Raw genomic sequence first — 17,284 nt, 5'->3', positions numbered from 1 at the left:
GGGCCAGCTTCCTTTTCATCAAATTATTCCTCCACGTTCGCAGAGTGGAGGAATTATTGGCAGAAAATGAGGATATAAAACCCTGCTAGAGCCGAGCACCTTTTAGGGGCCCTGAATGCTGAGCACTTGGATGCTTTCCAGCAGATTGGTTCATTTTTAATGGTCTAGGACTATAGTTCATCTGTTTAATTCAAACGAGATGACATAATATCTTTCATTTGGACTTATTACCGGCATGGTGGTGATTCAGCTCCCAGCATTCTCTGGGCAGGATATTCTGTCATTACTGCACATTTTCTTTTTCTGGCCAAATTGAAAGTCCGCGGGAAGGGCTGCAGCCTTGGAAAGGAGAGATCAACCGAGAATAGGTCACATTGGGTATTAAGGAATGAAAATGAATTCATTCTTTCCTCCGTTGAATAAGCAGCTGTACTTGCGTCTCTGTGATCCATGAAATAGGCTGTCAGGAAAATAGGAAATGGGCTGCATTTGAACTTCACCGGCCGATTCTGCCCCGTTGCCTTGGAGACTGGTACTGCAGCTGGGGCAGGGGCAGGGGGCAGGAGGGGCGCTCATTCATGGGGCACCCACCCTATGCCAGACACCTGGCTTCAGCAGTCCTGGGAGGGGGAGCTGCCTACGATCCCCATTTTGCAGATGAGGACATCAAGGCTCAGAAAGATACAGAAACTTGCTCAAGGTCACTTAGGCACAGAACCCGGCTTCTGTTTGAGGTGCCCAGCATCATGGCTGGGAACTTGACCTGAAGAACCTCAAACCCTCACTCTCCCATGGGCAGGCTGTTCGACCTCAGGTGTCAGCTTGCTACATGGTAGAAATACCCATGGTCACTGCCCTGCAGTGAGGGTGACCTGAGGGAATGGATACCTTGGGCTCGGCACCATGTCTTTGTTGTTACAAACTTTCGCTTTTTCCATGTGTCTGATGATGGAGTGCAAGAAGGAAGCCTGGAAAGCAAGTGACTTGCCCTTAGACCTAGTGCAAGTGGGTCATGGGACTGCGAGCTGTCCTTGGAGTAACCTAAGAGCCCCTGTGCCTTCTGCTACACTGGGTAGTAGAGAGTCTGGTGTGGGGAGGGGGTTTGGGGATGTTTACAATGGAATTACCCTCTTCTCTGCTTTATTTCCCTCCATGAGACCCTTCACCAGCCCTCTATATTTGACTTGGTTATTTGGTTCATGGTCTGTCTCCCACGCATCCTGGCATTTATGTGAGGGACGGACCGGTCTTGATCAGGTCACTGTTGTATCCCCAGTGCCTAGAATCCCGGGCTGGGGATGGGTGAGGCAGGTGAGGCAGGTCCTGCAAGTGCAGGCTTAGATCCTCTCTATGATTAAAGTTTGGATGTTTTGTTCATTGTAGATACTTTTGCATTCATTTTTATTTTTAACGATATTGCATAAAAGTATTGGTTATCCTGATTTCTGAGTTGTTTTTATCACTCTCTTCAATTTTGCACTTGAGTTGAGTACCCCACTTGTCCTACCCTAGTCCCAGTTCTGCCCTAGAACAGTGCCTGTCACCTACCCATATTCAGTAAAGATCTGTAGAATGAATGATACCCTATTATGTATCAGGACATTTCCTGGGTTCCCAGGGAAGTCTTCCAATGGGTATTCCAGGCTCTTTGGGTCTGAAGGAAGCCAGAGCCCCACACGGAGCTGCTTTTATTTGGCTCCATAATCTGGGGACAGCTGAGTATTTCTGCTAGTGGTGAGCTAAAGAATAAGGGCGTGTCCCTTCCAGGATCTGATTGAGGAACCCATTAGAACTCAGACCTCTATGACTGCCTAATGGGAGAACGGAATGCAAGAAATCCATGGGGCCCTGAAAACCTATGTGGAATTTCATGCTGTCATTATAGACCACTGCACCTCTCCCTCTCCTGGATGTGTCTTGCAATTAAAAGCCACATCGGTTTGTACTGACAATAGTTAATGCAATGAGATCCGGCTGTATGTGCTACTAATCCCCTTCTCCAAGGTTGAGCACACCTGGGCTGAGCCAGCTCACGCTCTGCTGTGATACCCAAAGCTCCATTTCGATGAAACAGCGGATCTTGCCTCTACCTTTGGCTTTATTTCCCTCTAAAGCTGAGGCTCCATCGAGATGCATTTTTCTAATTAAGGCGGGAGTAAGAAATAACCTCCTATATAATTTAAAATGGTAAAATCATTGATACCTTTTCCAGCCTCAGCTTTAAATCTTAGCCACCAATGACTCCCCTATTAACGGGCCTAATTAAATCCATTTTTCAGGACGTCTTTGGCAAATTCCATTTTAGTAAAACTGTAGCAAGTTCACTTTGATGTGTCTCTGCTTCCCAGGGCTCTCCTATGAAAATGAGGACGCGGTGGATGCTTGTCTCTTGTGTCTCACATTCATTGATTTACTCGACAAATATTTACTGAGCACCTACTATGTGCATTGGCATTGAACTAGAAGAGGAGGAAGGAGAAGTGAAAAGATAAAACATTTCCTATCCTAATAGCCAGAAGGGAATGGGGCTCATTCATTCATTCATTCATTCATTCAACAAACATGTATTGAGTCTACTAACAGTCTACTAACTGTGCTAAGCCCTGGTGTTGGGGTGACGAGGTGCTGCAGACAGTTCATACTCAATGTGATAAATGTTCCGATAGGCTAAAGCAGAGGGGACTGCGAGAGCTCGGGGGACAGCTCCTACCTCAGACTGGGAAGCTGGGGGTCAGGAAGCTTCCCCAGAGTTGAGCTTTAAGGGAAAAGTAGGTGTCAGCCATGTGAAGCAAAGAGAGGGGAAGGTGTTGCAGGAGCAGGGGTGGATGGGCACGAGGCATGGGAGAACACGGGATGTGTGGGGAATTTTAAGCTGTTCACTGTGGTTAGGGCAGGGCTCTCAGCTCTGGGCGCACACTGGAATCACATGGGGCCTTTGAAAAATGCCAGTGACTGCACCCAACCCCTGAGTGTGTCTCTCATAGTTTCTGGGGGTGCGGGTCAAGGCTTTGGTATTTTTTTTAAAGCTCTCCAGGTGATGCTAGTGTTCAGCCAGGGTTGAGAGTCACTAGGCTAAAGCATGCAAAGTGGTGGGAGGTGAGGTTGGAGAGGTAGGCAGGGGCTATACCCTGGAGGGAGCTGGAAACCTGTGAAGGGGTTTGAGCCTTACCTGAGGGTGCTGACATCATGGAAGGGTTGAAGGCAAGGGAAGAAGGGGTTCATATTACACTTCAGAAGGAATTACTCTGCCAGCAGTGTAGATGATGGGTAGTGTGGGAGTCATTGGAGCCAGAGAAACTAGTAAAGAGGTTATTACAGTGACCTGAGCAAGAGATGATGTGGCCTGGACCTAGGGTCATGACCGTGGGGACGGAGAAGGGAGATAATCAGGACTGGGTGGTGAATTGTGCATCCTGGTGAAGTAGGGAAAGCAGTTTGGGATGGCTCCAAGGAGCTTGGGTGACTGGGGGGATAGTTGTGACATTAGGGAGGGGCAAAGAAGGGATGATTTGGGTTCAGGACATTTTGGGGGATTTGTAGATATTTTTGCATTCAAAAAGTTAGATTGGCAGTTAGAGTTGAAGTCTGACACTTGGAACTGTGCTCTATATGTACAGAGCAATTGGGAAGTCAACTGTTACTCTTACTTGGAAGTAGCAACCAAGGAGAGTGTGTAACCTCAGACTAAGAGAAGAAGGTCAAGGGTGGTGGAATCTTTAGGAATCTCAATGTTTAGAGGGTAGTTGAAGCTTCCAGGAGCTGAGAAAGAACTTGATGGGGAATGGCAGAGAGGTAGGAAGAAAGCAGAGAGGGTGATGACATGAAGCCAAGAAGGAGAGAGTTCTCAGAGAAGAGTGGGGCAACACGTTGAAAGTTGTACTGGAGCCAAATAAAATGGAAGGCAGTTCTATACATTCAGGAAAAAACAGTTTTGATGAGACACTGGGGTTGGGAACCAGACTGCGGTGGGTTGCAGATTAAATGGCAGAGAGATGAGTATAAATACATGCTGGTCCAAGACAGAGAAGCAAGAGATTGGGTGGTACCCAGAGGAGATGTTGGATTGAGCAGACCGAAGACAGAATCAAGTGCAAGAAGTTTATTTTGGAGGTGACCCCAGGAAACACCATAGAGGAGTGTAGAAGTGAGACATAAAAGGTAAGAAAGTCAATAAAGTGTGTGCTAAGTGAGCAAGTAATCACTGAGGGAAAATGGAGCTTAATCTCACTGGGTAACTCTGGAAGACAGTACAGACATGCACCTGAGTTATTGTCCATGAGTGGCAAGGGAGCTGGGGTATTTATCCACCAGTTCCCACCAGTCCTTGGTTGAAGGCTGAACCTCAGGGGTTGAGGAAGCATGAGTTCCCAGGCACTTAGCTTGCCAGGTGCATGGGGAGCATGGGCTCTGGCAACCAGATAAAGTCCTCAGGTGAAAAGACAAAGGTGATGTCAATCGGACATTGGATCAACTTAATGCCTACAGTAAAAACTGATGGGTTTGGATAGGGTACTGAGAGCATCTGCTACTGGGGGGGATTTCATTTTTTCCAGACTGAAAATAGTTTGTCATGATTAAATGGTGAGGATGAGAGAGAGGTTGAAAATATAAGTAAGAGAGGAGATCATTGGTGGAGAGTGGACCAGGAAGAGATGGAAGGGGTTGTGAGTATGAATGTAAGTGGGGGGTTTGGTTGAAATGATAGGTGGTTGTGGTTGTCAAGGAGGAGACTGGGATTCAAGCTCAAGCTTGAGCATGTCATGATCATGGATATGGGTGGCTGAAGTGGATGGAAAAGGAAGTCCATTGGAATGGGGAGGTTAAGGGCCAGGGAGGTAAAGAAGGGAACTGGTTCATTCACATTTGATGTTGAAGTCCCCAAGGACTTGGGGGTGGAGAGGAAGACTAAATCAGCTGCCAAAGTTATTAATGAGTATTAAAGGTCACCATGGACCCTAGTTCCACTCACAGGGTAGGGTGAACTAGGGGGGTTTGTCAACCACTGGGTCCTGGAGCTGGAAGGAGCCATGTTGTTCAGAAGAACAGATCAGTCTGAAGAGGTCTTATCTAATGGGTGAGTCTGGCTGGAAGTTTTGGAAAGAAGCCAGAGGATAGAGATGAAAAGGTGGTACTGAGAGTCTCAAATCCAAGGGGCAAGCAGGAGGCCTTGGACAGGAACCAGGGTTAGGAACCAGGGAAGTCAAGAAGAGGTTGATAGCCAAGTTCAAAATTAGTTGAAGTACGTGGTTCCAGATGAAGGCTGTGGATAAGGAGAGGAAGTAGGAGTTCCTGATTCCTGGGGCAACATATGTAGTCAAAGAGATGGGCCAAAAGTAGAGGATGCTGACCCTGCTTAGCTTTTCTTTTTTCCCTGATGCTTCCCACCGAATCGCAGGGCTCCTGGGAATCTAGGTAGCTGACTACTGGTGAAAGGCAGTGAGTTCAAACTCTGGAGTTAGATCAACCTGGGAACAGAGGGAAGAAGCTGGAGAACCACATGACTTTGGTGCCACAAAAGCCAAGGGGAGGAAGAGTTTCAGAAAAAGGGTGTGAAACACAGTGCGGAGTATTGCTGAAACTCAGCCAAGGGAAAGAGTAAAATTTTTATGATTCTCTCATGTTCCTAATGAAGAACTTGGAGGACCAGACAGAGTAAATGCTCGTATTATTCATACAGCAGGTTGGGGCACAGTCTCCTCGGCTGGTTAGCTATTGTTGTGTAAGAAGGAGCTCCAAAATGAAGACATGGCTGAAAGCTGTGAACACTTATTATTTCTTCCATCTGCAGTTTGGTTGTGTTGTTCTGCTGGTCTAGACCAGGTGCAGCTGATCTTGAGCAGACTCATTCATGGTCAGCCGGTAGGTTGGCCTGGGGCTAGCCGGTCCAGGATGGTTTCAGCTGGGACAGCTTGGCGGTGTTCCCTGTGGTCTAATCCTCCGGCAGGCTAGACCATGGGTTATGGTCGAGGCAGAGGGAAAAGCATGTGCAAAGACCCCGAGATGAGAGCAAGCTTGGATTTTGAGGAAGATAGAGGAGGCCAGCCTGCACAGACAGGGACGGGGTCAGTGGGAGATGAGATCAGGGAGCTAGTGCGGGGGGTGGGGTGTGGCGGGATATCATGAGCACCTTGTAGACCACTGTAAGGACTTTGGTTTTTTTACTTTTATTATCATGAGACTTGTTTTCTGACCTGCTACCCTGGCTGACTCCAGTAGCTTCCACTCCACGAAAGAGGTTTTGCATTTTATCTGGCTGCGTTTCTGGGGACTCTGCTTCTCCCCTCCCGGTGCTGACATGGTCTACATCTTGGCCCCACTGCATGATGCAAGACTGCTCAGTGTCACGGGTCCAGAAATCACACCACTCTTGCTCCTAAAATCCCCATCCTCCAGGACAGGAGGTTATGACCGGCAGGCGACATCTGGCCTGCTGCCTGTTTTTCTAAATAAAATTTGATTGGAATGCAGCCATGCCCATTCATCCACCTATTGTCCGTAGCTACCTCTGTGCTACAATGACAGAGCTGAGCCTTGTGAAGAGCTGTGGGGCCCACAAAGCCTAAAATATTTATTGTCTGCTCCTTCGTAAAGTTAAACCTTCTGGAACTTAAGGGGGAATGCCTTCAATTCTCTCCTGCTTTGAAGGTGGGGGAAGTTCAGGTCGGTGGACTCACCTAAGGGCAGTGGAAGGTGTGAGCGCCTTCCAGAATCTTGCCCCTGTCTTTCCTGCCTCCCTGGGCTGACCTGAAGCCCCTGCCCCCCCACAGAACAGTGCTTCTGATGTCTTCGTCTGCTCCAGCTGCTATATAGCAAAATATCGTAGACTGGGTGGCTTCAACACACAGATTCGTTTCTTCCAGTTTTGGCAGCTGGGAAGTCCAAGTTCAAGGTAGCAGCATGGTCAGGTTCCCAGGGAGGCTCTCTTCCTGGCTGGCAGACGGATGCCTTCTCACAGGGTCCTCACATGGTGGAGAGAAAGATCGAGGGGCAGAGAGTGAAAGCACATGCTCTGGGGGCTTCCTCTTCTTATAAAGACACCGAAGTCATTAGGGGGTCCCCATCTTCATGACCCCGTCTAGCCTAATGACCTTCCAAAGGCCCCACTTTCCAATACCATCACATTAGGGCTTAGGGCTTTGGTGCATGAATTTGGGGGGGCACAAACATTCCATCCATCTCACTGAACATCTATTCTCTTTGTACCTGTGCCCTCTCTTGGAGCTAGTGGGGGCTAGCCGGACAGGGATGGTGCCCCCAAGAGGACAGTCACCGGAGTTAGGCACACCTGCATTCATGTCCCCTGTAACCGGGGGAGGGGGGAATCCCAGAACCCCAGCGAAAGAACTCATGTTAATTCCCCCCTCTGTGGGGTGCTGGGAGGCCTCAGGGAGCATCGCTTGGACAGTGCTTAGCAGTGGTTGGCAAAGAGTAAGTGCTCCACTTTAAACGGATCTACAGAACAAATGTTAGGAGACCACCTTTCTCCCCTTTGTGGGAAGACAAGAAAAGTCCGTGGCAAGCAGAGCAGGTGGCATCAGCAAATCCATATTCATCCCCCATCTCAATAATTTCTGCAACTCTGGGCTGGATACCCGAGTTCAGAAAAGTAGGGGGGAATAAAAGCAATAACTCCAAGCTTGCAGCCAATAAAATCTCAGGAGTAGCAATTTCATCTGTACTGTGCCTACCCAGATCACTAACAGTGTAGTCAACACGAGGGTGGTGAGGAGTTTGGGGTAAGGGAGGCTTGTAAAAACGCCTGATGCAGATATTAATGATTTAATCTCCTAACATGGCGTGGCTGCCTTCGAGAATCCTATTCGTCAGCATCCAGGAACCCATCCGGAGGAGGCTGGGTGAAGAGCGCCGGGGATAGCGCACGGGGATGTGGTACGAATGAAGATGAATCGTGGAGCATGGTATTGATTTGCCTTGCCTGGAACGGCCGCTTTCTGTTTGGCAATATGGAAAGCAAATTAATGAATAAATGAGCTGGCTCGGTGAACTGCGCCCCGCTGGGAGCCCTGGTGTTTAAGCCACAGATGCCAACAGGCTCTGATCAGAGACTGGGAAAGGAAGGGTTTGCTGAGAGGGACAGCATGGCTTGGTGTGGTGGCCCAAGAACCCACACCCGGAAAGGCTTTGGAAAGCAGGGGCAGGTGTCCTGGAGTCAGACAGATTCTTGCTTGGATTTTGGCTCTGCTTCCTGCTAGCTGTGGGGCCTCTGAAATCCATGCACTCTCTCTGAACTTGAGTTTCTTCCACTGGCAGAAAGGGGGCAGAAGGGGATCGGTGGAGGATCACATGAAATTATGTATGTTCTATATTGGCTCTACCTCTTACATGCTGGGAGGTACCGGGCAAGTTTTCTGACCTCTCTGTGCCTCACATGTTCCTCCCATCATATGGAGATAGCGACACCTATCCCTGGAACACAGTGCTTTTATAGCTACTCAGCTTTGGACAAATATTAAGCACTTACCCATGTGCCAATTAGTGTGCCAGGTGCCTGTACAAAACAGAATGAGGGGCGCCTGGGTGGCTCGATCTGTTAAGGGTCTGACTCTTGGTTTTGGCTCAGGTTTTTCTTTAAGATTTTATTTATTTATTTTACAGAGAGAGAGAGAGGGAGAGAGAGAGAGAGAACAAGCAGGGGGAGTGTCAGGCAGAGGGAGAGGGAGAAGCAGGCTCCCCGCAGAGCAGGGAGCCCGATGGGGGACTTGATCCCAGGACCCTGGGATCATGACCTGAGCCAAAGGCAGACGCTTAACTGACTGAACCACCGAGGCACCACTCGGCTCAGGTTGTGATCTCAGGGTCATGAGATTGAGCCCCATGTGGGGCTCCGCTCTCAGCACAGAGTCTGCTTTAGACTGTCTCTCCCTCTCCCTCTGCCCCTCCCCCCTGCTCTCGCTCTCAAATAAATAAAGAAATCTTTTAAAAAAACAAACAGAGTGACATCCCTTCTCTCATTGAATTTATTATTATTTCTCCCATGGCTACCCAAATGCTCCAGCTCCATTTATTGAAAAAACTATTCCTCCTCCATTGAACTGCCTTTGCACCTTTGCCAAAAACCAGTTGGCTGTACTTGTGTGTGGCTGCCTGTGGGTCTTCTGTTCTGTTCCACTGATCTCTGTGTCTGTCCCTCTTGCAGTCACACACTGTCTTCATTTCCGTAGAGTAAGTCTTGAAAGTGGGGAGTATGGCTCTTCCCACTTTGTTATTTTACAAAATGTTCAAATTCTAGTTTCTTTGCCTTTCCATGTGCATTTTAGAATAAGCTTGCTTTTATCTACAAAAAAAATCTTTCTGGGATTTTGATAGGAATTATGCTAAACCTGTACATCAACTTGGGGAGAATGAATATCTTTACTATGCTGAGTCTTCCAATCCATGAACAGGGTATAGTTCTCCATTTGTTTAGATCTTCCTTTTTTTCCTATTTATTTATTTATTTATTATTTTTTGATGTAGTGTTCCATGATTCATTGTTTGCGTTTAACACCCAATGCTCCATTCAGTACGTGCCCTTCTTAATACCCATCACCAGGCTAACCCATCCCCCCACACCCCTCCCCTGTAGAACCCTCAGTTTGTTTTTCAGAGTCCATAGTCTCTCATGGTTCGTCTCCCCCTCCGATGTGCTATGGTGAGCGCTGTGAATTGTGTAAGACCGATGAATCACAGACCTGTACCTCTGAAACAAATAATAGATCTTTGATTTCTTTCATCAACATTTTGTAGTTTTCAGCATAGAACCCTTGTAATATTTTGCTGGATTTATGCCTAAGTGTTTCATTTTTTCTGGGTAATTGTAAATGGTATTTAATTTTAGATTCCACTTGTTCATTGCTAGTATATAGAGATGCAGAGGATCCTTGTGTATAGCTCTTGTAACCTGTGACCTAGCTGAACTCACTTATCAGTTCTTGGGGCGGGGGTGTGTATGTGTAAATTCCTTGGAATTTTCCACCTGGATAATCATGTCATCTGCAAATAGGGGGTTAGTTTCATTTCCTCCTTTCTAATCTATCTGCTGGAATTTGTTATTATTACATCAGAAATCCTACATCCAAATGCCTGAAAGGGCCCATGTGGCAGAGACTGTGGCAAATGGGAGTCCATGCCAGTCAAGAGGGGCTGCTAGTCCCTGGCTATGAGGGTCCAGACCTCTAGATTGTGTTAAAAGAGATTTTGTTGTTAGATTTTCTGATATTTAAATGTTGGTAAGTTATTCAAATATTTAAACACTTGTCAGGCCAAACAAAACACATCTGTGGGCTGGAGTGAGTTTGCACCCGTTTGCACCCTGGCACAAAATAGGTGTTCCGTAAACAGAAGCACCTGCTCCTGCCACCTGATGTCTCAGGTGGGCAGTGCTCAAGGGATGTGTCAGGCGGCACCTGTGGCTGATCGGTCCCAGATTTCCGGGATGGACGAGAAGACCTATGGGAAAGTGGCATCTGAAGGTTATCTCTGGGATTCTTGTGGTTTGGAACCACCAGGCTGGATGCTTCGCTTTCTCTCTGGCAGCAGTATAGCTGAGCCTCCGGTGGGTGAGCTGGCGGATGTGGCTGCAGACTAATCCACCATGAGGGCTGATGGCCACAGGGGTGGAGTCAGGACTGGACCAGACAACACTGGGGAAGACTACAGAAAGTGGCTGGGTTGTCAGGGGGCAAAATGGGAGATGGGGTAGGAGGGGATGAGTGAGTGCTGAGAATCTGTAATATGCTGGAGATAATAAGGTTGATCCTTCTCTCCCTCCGGCCCTCCTTCCTTCTATCCTTCCTTCCTTCCTTCCATGCAACATGCATTTATCCAGGGCCCACTCTATGCCAGGTCCCGGGCTAGGCACGTGTCTCCTATTTATTCCTTCCATATTCCTACAAGATAGGCATCACCCCTCCATTTCACAAATGAGGGAACTAAGTTTCAGAGAGGGTAAGTGACTTGCCTGGGGTCCCAGATCTGTCTTCAAAGCCTGTGCTCTTTGCATCACATTCACCTTGCTGTCTCACCAAGGGCCCAACAGATGTTTCTAGTGTCTTCTGGCAGTCTGGTTCCCAGAGCTCCAGTGCGGGGGGCGAGGAATGCAGCAGGAGCAGAGTTCAGGTGGCTGCTGGGTCCATGAGTCAGGCCGACCATGAGCTGACTTGTCTATAAAATGGCACGAGGCACCAACAGGAGGAGAACCCAGGGCCACTGTCCTGTAACTCATCCACAAAGAGACAAGGAGGGATCAGGCAGTGCCCGACAGTCTTAACCCCGATCTCACTCATGGAGTGATCGGTAGCAAAGGAGGCCTGAGTACAGGGCTAAGGGAGGCTTTGTCTTGGATCCTGGATGGGAGATGTCACTCCAAAGCCCGCCAGATGCGCTGAGCCACGCTGTGGGGCCATGTTTCACCTCAAGCAGATTTGTCTTGGGTAGGGAATGTTGGCTCTTACAGATAAGCTGGTTGTACTTGGGACCTGCCACTGAGGCTCTCTGGGGAGAGACATCCTCCTCAGGCTCCTACCACTCCTTCTTCTGATTTCTGTCTGCTTCCTCACGGGTAATCGAACAAACAGTAAGAACTGAACTGGATTTATGCCTGTGAGGAGCAGGAGAGAGTAACTGTGCATTGAGGAGCATCCACAAGACGGGAGGAAGATGGCTTGAGGGAGAGTCTGTTAATCAGGTCTCTCTGGATTACAAGTGACAGAAACTCCGATTTTAACTTATTAAGAAAAAAAAGGGGGGTATTCATTGCTTTGCAGAGCCAAAAGCTCCAGGGGATGAAGTCTGTCTGCAGGCATAGCTGGATCTAGAAGCTGGAACAGTGTCTTAAGAATATGTTTCCATCTGTCGTGTCTGCTTCGCTCTGTGCTGGCTTCTTCCTCTGGCTCCCTCATGGCCTCAGGGTGCACCAGCCCTCATGCCGGCAGTCCGTCCTATAGAGACCATCCTTGGCCCAGAGGTTCCAACAAAGGTCCCAGAGATTGAGTCCTAGGGGCCTGGCTTTGCTCTACGCCTGTCTCTGAACCAATCACTGGCCAGGAGAGGCATGGAGTGAGGTGATTGGCTAGGCTGCGTCACGTGCTCCCTGTTGGATTTGGTGGGAAAGAGTGGGGCCAGCCTCGGTTGAGCTACGCGAACTGGGAGAGGAGGGAGTGCTTCCACAAAGGGAAATGGACATAGTCTCTTCCCTCCTGGGGAATGTCGTCAGAGGCTAGCCTCACAAGGGACTGAGAAGTTGAAAATGTTCAGTGATCTGGGGAGGGCTTGGCTTCTCCTCTCTTTGCTCCATACAGCCTATTTTATTTGTCCTGCTCTCTGCCTCAGTGCACACATCATCGCCTGGCAGATTCCTAGCTCATATCTGCATCTGTGGGATGAGCCCACGTTGACAGGTGTGGAGTCCTGATCCCCGAGAGACTTGCAGAATGTCTGTTGGGGGCTGTCCGGCAGTCACCTACTCTTCTGGGAGCAGCGCCTTGATTTTCTATTGGGGAATGCCTCCCCACCCCTGCCCCTGAGTCCATGCAGCTGAGGCAGGACTCTTCCCCTCCCCACCTGCCCCTCCCCATGTGACCCAGGTGGGGTCAGTCACCACCTTCTAGCCCCTGGCCACTGTGATTGTTTTCCAGGGTGGTCATATGAGCTAGGTAAGGTCCTCACCTTGGAGCTTTTGCTAGGACTTTTGGGAGAGAGACATTCTCTTCGTGCTCAGTTGCAAAAGTGGTAGGATTAGCCAAGCGGCGCTAGAGGTCACCCATGACACTGAAGAATAAAGCCAACCTAGGGGGAAGCAGAGTCAAGACAGAGTCTCAATAATTAATTGTTGTTTTTGAGCCTCTGGAGCCAGCTAAGCCTCGGCTCTTCTCTCCTAGGATTTTTGTTCCCATGAGTTCATACATTCCCATTTTGCTTCCGCCAGTTTGAGTAGGAGGTCTATCTTTTGCAACCAGGACTCTGTGGAGTGCACGGAGAGGGTCCAAGTGACCCACTTTAGTTGGCTTGTACCTGTCCTGTGGTACAACATGGCTGTGGGCAGAGGGGCAGTTTCCAGGGAAGAGGCTTGTCGGCTGGCCCAGGTTTGCTGGTTTGGGGGATCATGAGTGGCTCAGGGCATAGCTGTGTTGAGAGGGCCAGGGAATGGCCAAAGAGGTGCCAGAAAGGGAGCCTGGGCAGCTCCTCAGAGAGAAGCATGGCTGGGTGGGTCAGGCCAGGGTTTGGAGAGGCGGGGACCCTGGGCCTCCTCCAGGCCCATTTGGTGCTCTCCCTGGGGTAGCAAGGCTCCTTCTAGTTCTGTGCACTGTGAGATGGCATTTCCAGTGTGGTAAGGCCTGGCTCGGGACCTCAACTGGAGATGTGCCTGCAGCTTGAGGACTCGAGGCATGGAGCGGGATGCCATAGCCCTAGGATCTGACACCTCCCCACAGACTCAGCGAGAAGCTCGGAGAACACTGGGCAGGTGGGCTACTGCATGCCACCGCACCCATATGGACACAGCTGTGCACGTGAGAGCCCTGGAATTTGCTCAGCCCAGGTGCCGTGTTGATGGACCCCAGCCTGGTTTCCAGTGTGGTGATGGGACAGCTTGGAGTCCGCCCTCAGAACACCCCATCACTGGCCAAGGAGTGCCACGAATAGACTTTCATTCTGCCCCTTTCTCAGGAATCAGGAAAAGACAATTCAATGCCAAAAAAAAAAAAAAATTGCATTTGTCAAATGGGCTTGAAATGTTCCGCAGGCTGTTTCTCTGTCAGCATAACAGACAAGTGCCTCAGAAAATGGACACTGTTGACTGTTGAGCTGTGGGTCATCTGCGATGCTTTTGGAGAGGTGGGGAGTGGAGGGTGGGGTGTGGAGGTGACAGACATGGCTGTCTGGGAGGAGACCTCTCCAGACCTCTGTGGGTGACTGTCTCCTAGCTCTGTGGAGAGCGGACCACGTGCCAGGTGTGTGGCATACCTTAGCTTTAACCTTCACATCCAGGTAAGGAAAGTGTGCCCAGCTCCCATGTCACGGGGGGGAGACTGAGGGGCAGAGATGGGAGGTGATTTGCCTAAACTCAATGCAGCTGAAAGCCAAGCTTTCCCCTCTGGGATGTGCGGACTCCAGGTCCTCTGAGGTGAATCCTGTGGCCCTAACTTGTGCCTTACATCTGGGGACGCAGAGTGTGGTTAGTTAAGATGCCAGACTCTGGAGTTGGCCTTTTGGGTTTTGATACTTCCCGGCTTCCCTCGGAAAAACTGTTTTCTCATCTGTAAAATGGAGGAAAACCAATGTCCTTTCCTCCTAGAATTGTTATGAGGATTCAGGCAGCTAATGTCTGAAAAAGCACATATGACACAACCACTTAGGTTTTGGTACCCTGGAGCAGGAGGGTCTGCTTGCTTGGGGAAGGGACCCCCTGGGGAAGGAGAATAGTGAGGAGCAGGAGAGAGTAACTGCGTGCTGAGGAGCATCCACAAGATGGTGGTGGATTAGTTTATTGTTCAGAAAATATTCCCACTCTGCCCCTCGATGTCAGCCTTCCTCAGAGGTTTGTTTGGGCTAATAGATTGTAAGCTAAGGACCATGCGGGGGTTCTGAGCCCAGGTCTTAAGGAGAAGAATATGTTCTGCTTGCTACTCTGGGAGTTTCTACCTTCTGGCCTGGGAAAACTTTCCCCACATAGTCACTGCCCCTGGAGTTTGGGCCTCAGTGAGATGCAAGGAGCAGAGCTTCTGTGGTCAACTTGCAGTCCTGTGAGTGAGAGAAGTGATGGTTTTAAGCTACTGATGTAGGAGAGGCTTGTTACGCAGCGTTCTACTGGCACGACTAATTGATACATGGAGACACAATGAAACCAGTGGATGTGTGATCTTGTCTGCTCAGCATCATTGGGTGGACCGCCCCTCTCCCCTTCTTGATTCAAGTGGACACTGCATTAGCCTGTTAACTAGTGTTCCTGACTCCACCTTTGCCCCCCTACGGTCTATTTATCATCCAACAGAGGGCAGATCCTTTAAAACATAAGTGCAACCAGGACCCTCGTTGCTGATATTCCTCCTATGGCTTTCCCTGGTGCTGGGAACAAAATCCGAACTGCTCACCATGGTCTACAGGACCTCACATGATTTGGCCCCTGGCTATAACTCCAAGACCTCATTTCCTTTGACAGTTCCCCAGTTCCTATGGCTTAGAAACAGTGGGGTGACCTAGGAGGAGGTGGAAAAGAGGAGGGGAAAGTCCTGGTGGTACTTTTCTGCCTGGAATCAGCTGGTTGACCACTTGTGAGGTTTAAGATGATCAGTTCACGATCAATTTAGCTCCTGTCCCTGAGCTAGTTTCTTCATATCTTGCCATGGGAGGGTGAACCCAGGAGCCCCCGCCCCCTTTATTCCTGTGCCTTAGCAACTCTTAAGCCCTGCCCCCACTTCCTCGGCCTGGGTATTCTCTGGGAGGAGGAGCCCAGTGGGTTCACTGTTGGGCAGTGATGGGCAGCATAGGGATTCGGGATTGGACAATGGTGTCCCACTGCATCCATCAGCACAGGGTAACGATCTGGGTCCAGAGAGGCCCCCTCCCATTCCCCTGGGGAGCTGCGGGGCACATTGTCTCACGCAGGAGGGGAGGTCCTGGACATGGCCCAGGGTTTCCAAGACTCATTTGAGTGATCTGGGGCAGGCATGATCTCATTGGGGAACAGTTCCTTCTTCTGTGAAATGGGTATGAGGAGAGGTGGGCTACACTGGATCAGTGTGTGACCTTCTTTTGAGCAATAAACCTCTAAGAGAATCTGATACAAGATATGGACTGTTGCCCCAGGCACAGGCATACGTGCAGGTATACCTTGGCGGGTCGCTGCGATTTTATATATAACTTAGGAGGATGGGGACCTCCTGAAGGCTTTTTATGGACCACGGGTTAAGAACTTCTGGATGTCATGAGGAACAGCATTGTGACTCTAAGCAAGGTATCTGGAACCAGTCTTCCCGGAAGTGAATACCTCTCCAGCACTTACTAGCTGTGTGTCCTCGGCCAAGTTACTTAATGTCTCTGTGCCTCCCTGTCCCGATATGTAAAAGGGAAGTGATGAGAATACTTCCCACCCCACAGGGTTGCTGAGAGGAATAAAGGAGATTTTATGTATATGGTACACAGCCCAATATGCCTAGTGGACCTCGTGAGTGCTCTCAGATCACACAATCATTCAGGTGGGGCAAATGTAGGACCCAGAAGCCTCTCTCTTTTTGCCTCCTGCTGACACCCTTTCAGCTTCTCTCTCCCAGTATCAAGCCTGGCAGGAGATCTTGGTTCAAGGGTGGGTCTTACTTGAACAAATAATTCATGACTTACTGACTGCCTCCAGGCAGGCACCCCTGCTGCTCCTGCAAATGCGGGGGGGCCCGGGGGGGGGCAAAGTGGATGTGAGAGACCAGGTGAGCATATCCCTTGCCTCCTTCCCTCACCTTCTCTTCCTGTTTCTGCTCTTCTTGCTGCTGTCCATCTGCCCGCTCTCAGTTGCTCCCTCCCTCCGTGTCCCCCCACCCCCACACCTGCCAGCCAGCTAGTAATGAACCTGCTGACAGGTCGAAGCCCCCGCCTGGCCGGGCCTGTGCTGTGTGCTCTGTGTCATTGATTCTTTAAATCCTCATGACAGCCTTATGCAGTAGGTACTGATTTTTTTTCATTCACTGAGTCTTTATCAGGCCCTGGGTGTGATGCCAGACTCTTGTAGGTGCGGGTGGTCCTGATGTGACCATAACCAACAAAAGGCAGAGCCTGTAGGAGCTGGTCTTCTGGCCTCCGAATGAGGAAACTGTGCTCAGAGAGGTTACGTGACGTGTCATTAGTATGAGGCTGTGTCAAGCCGTGGGTGCACCGTCTCTAGAATCAGACTCTGGGTAAGGTCTCAACAGCCATGTTAGACGGCCTCTCATAGAGCTCACAGCCCGGGTGAGAAGGAGATGATCAAATACGCAAAGTATGGTAAAGTAAATGCTAGAAGACGGGCGTGCCGGACAGAGTGGCAGCCCCTCCTGCCCCCCACGCCACCAGGACATCCATATTCCAATCTTGCAAACACATTACTTCACTTGGCATGAAGGCAGGTGTGATTAAGCTGAGGACCTTGAGATGGGGAGATTATCCTGAGGATCTGGGCAGGCCTGGTGCAATCAGTGTCCTTCCAGGGGGAGGTGGGGACGGTGGGAGGCAGACTTAAGGATGATGTGTTGACTGCTGTTGGAACCAGGGCTAGAGCGAGAGGTACTGGAAGCTGCCACACTGCCAGGAGCCAGTGAGA

This window comes from Zalophus californianus, chromosome 10 (genome assembly GCF_009762305.2).
Source record: "Zalophus californianus isolate mZalCal1 chromosome 10, mZalCal1.pri.v2, whole genome shotgun sequence".
In the NCBI taxonomy this organism is placed as follows: domain Eukaryota; kingdom Metazoa; phylum Chordata; class Mammalia; order Carnivora; family Otariidae; genus Zalophus; species Zalophus californianus.
This window is presented reverse-complemented; position numbering follows the sequence as displayed.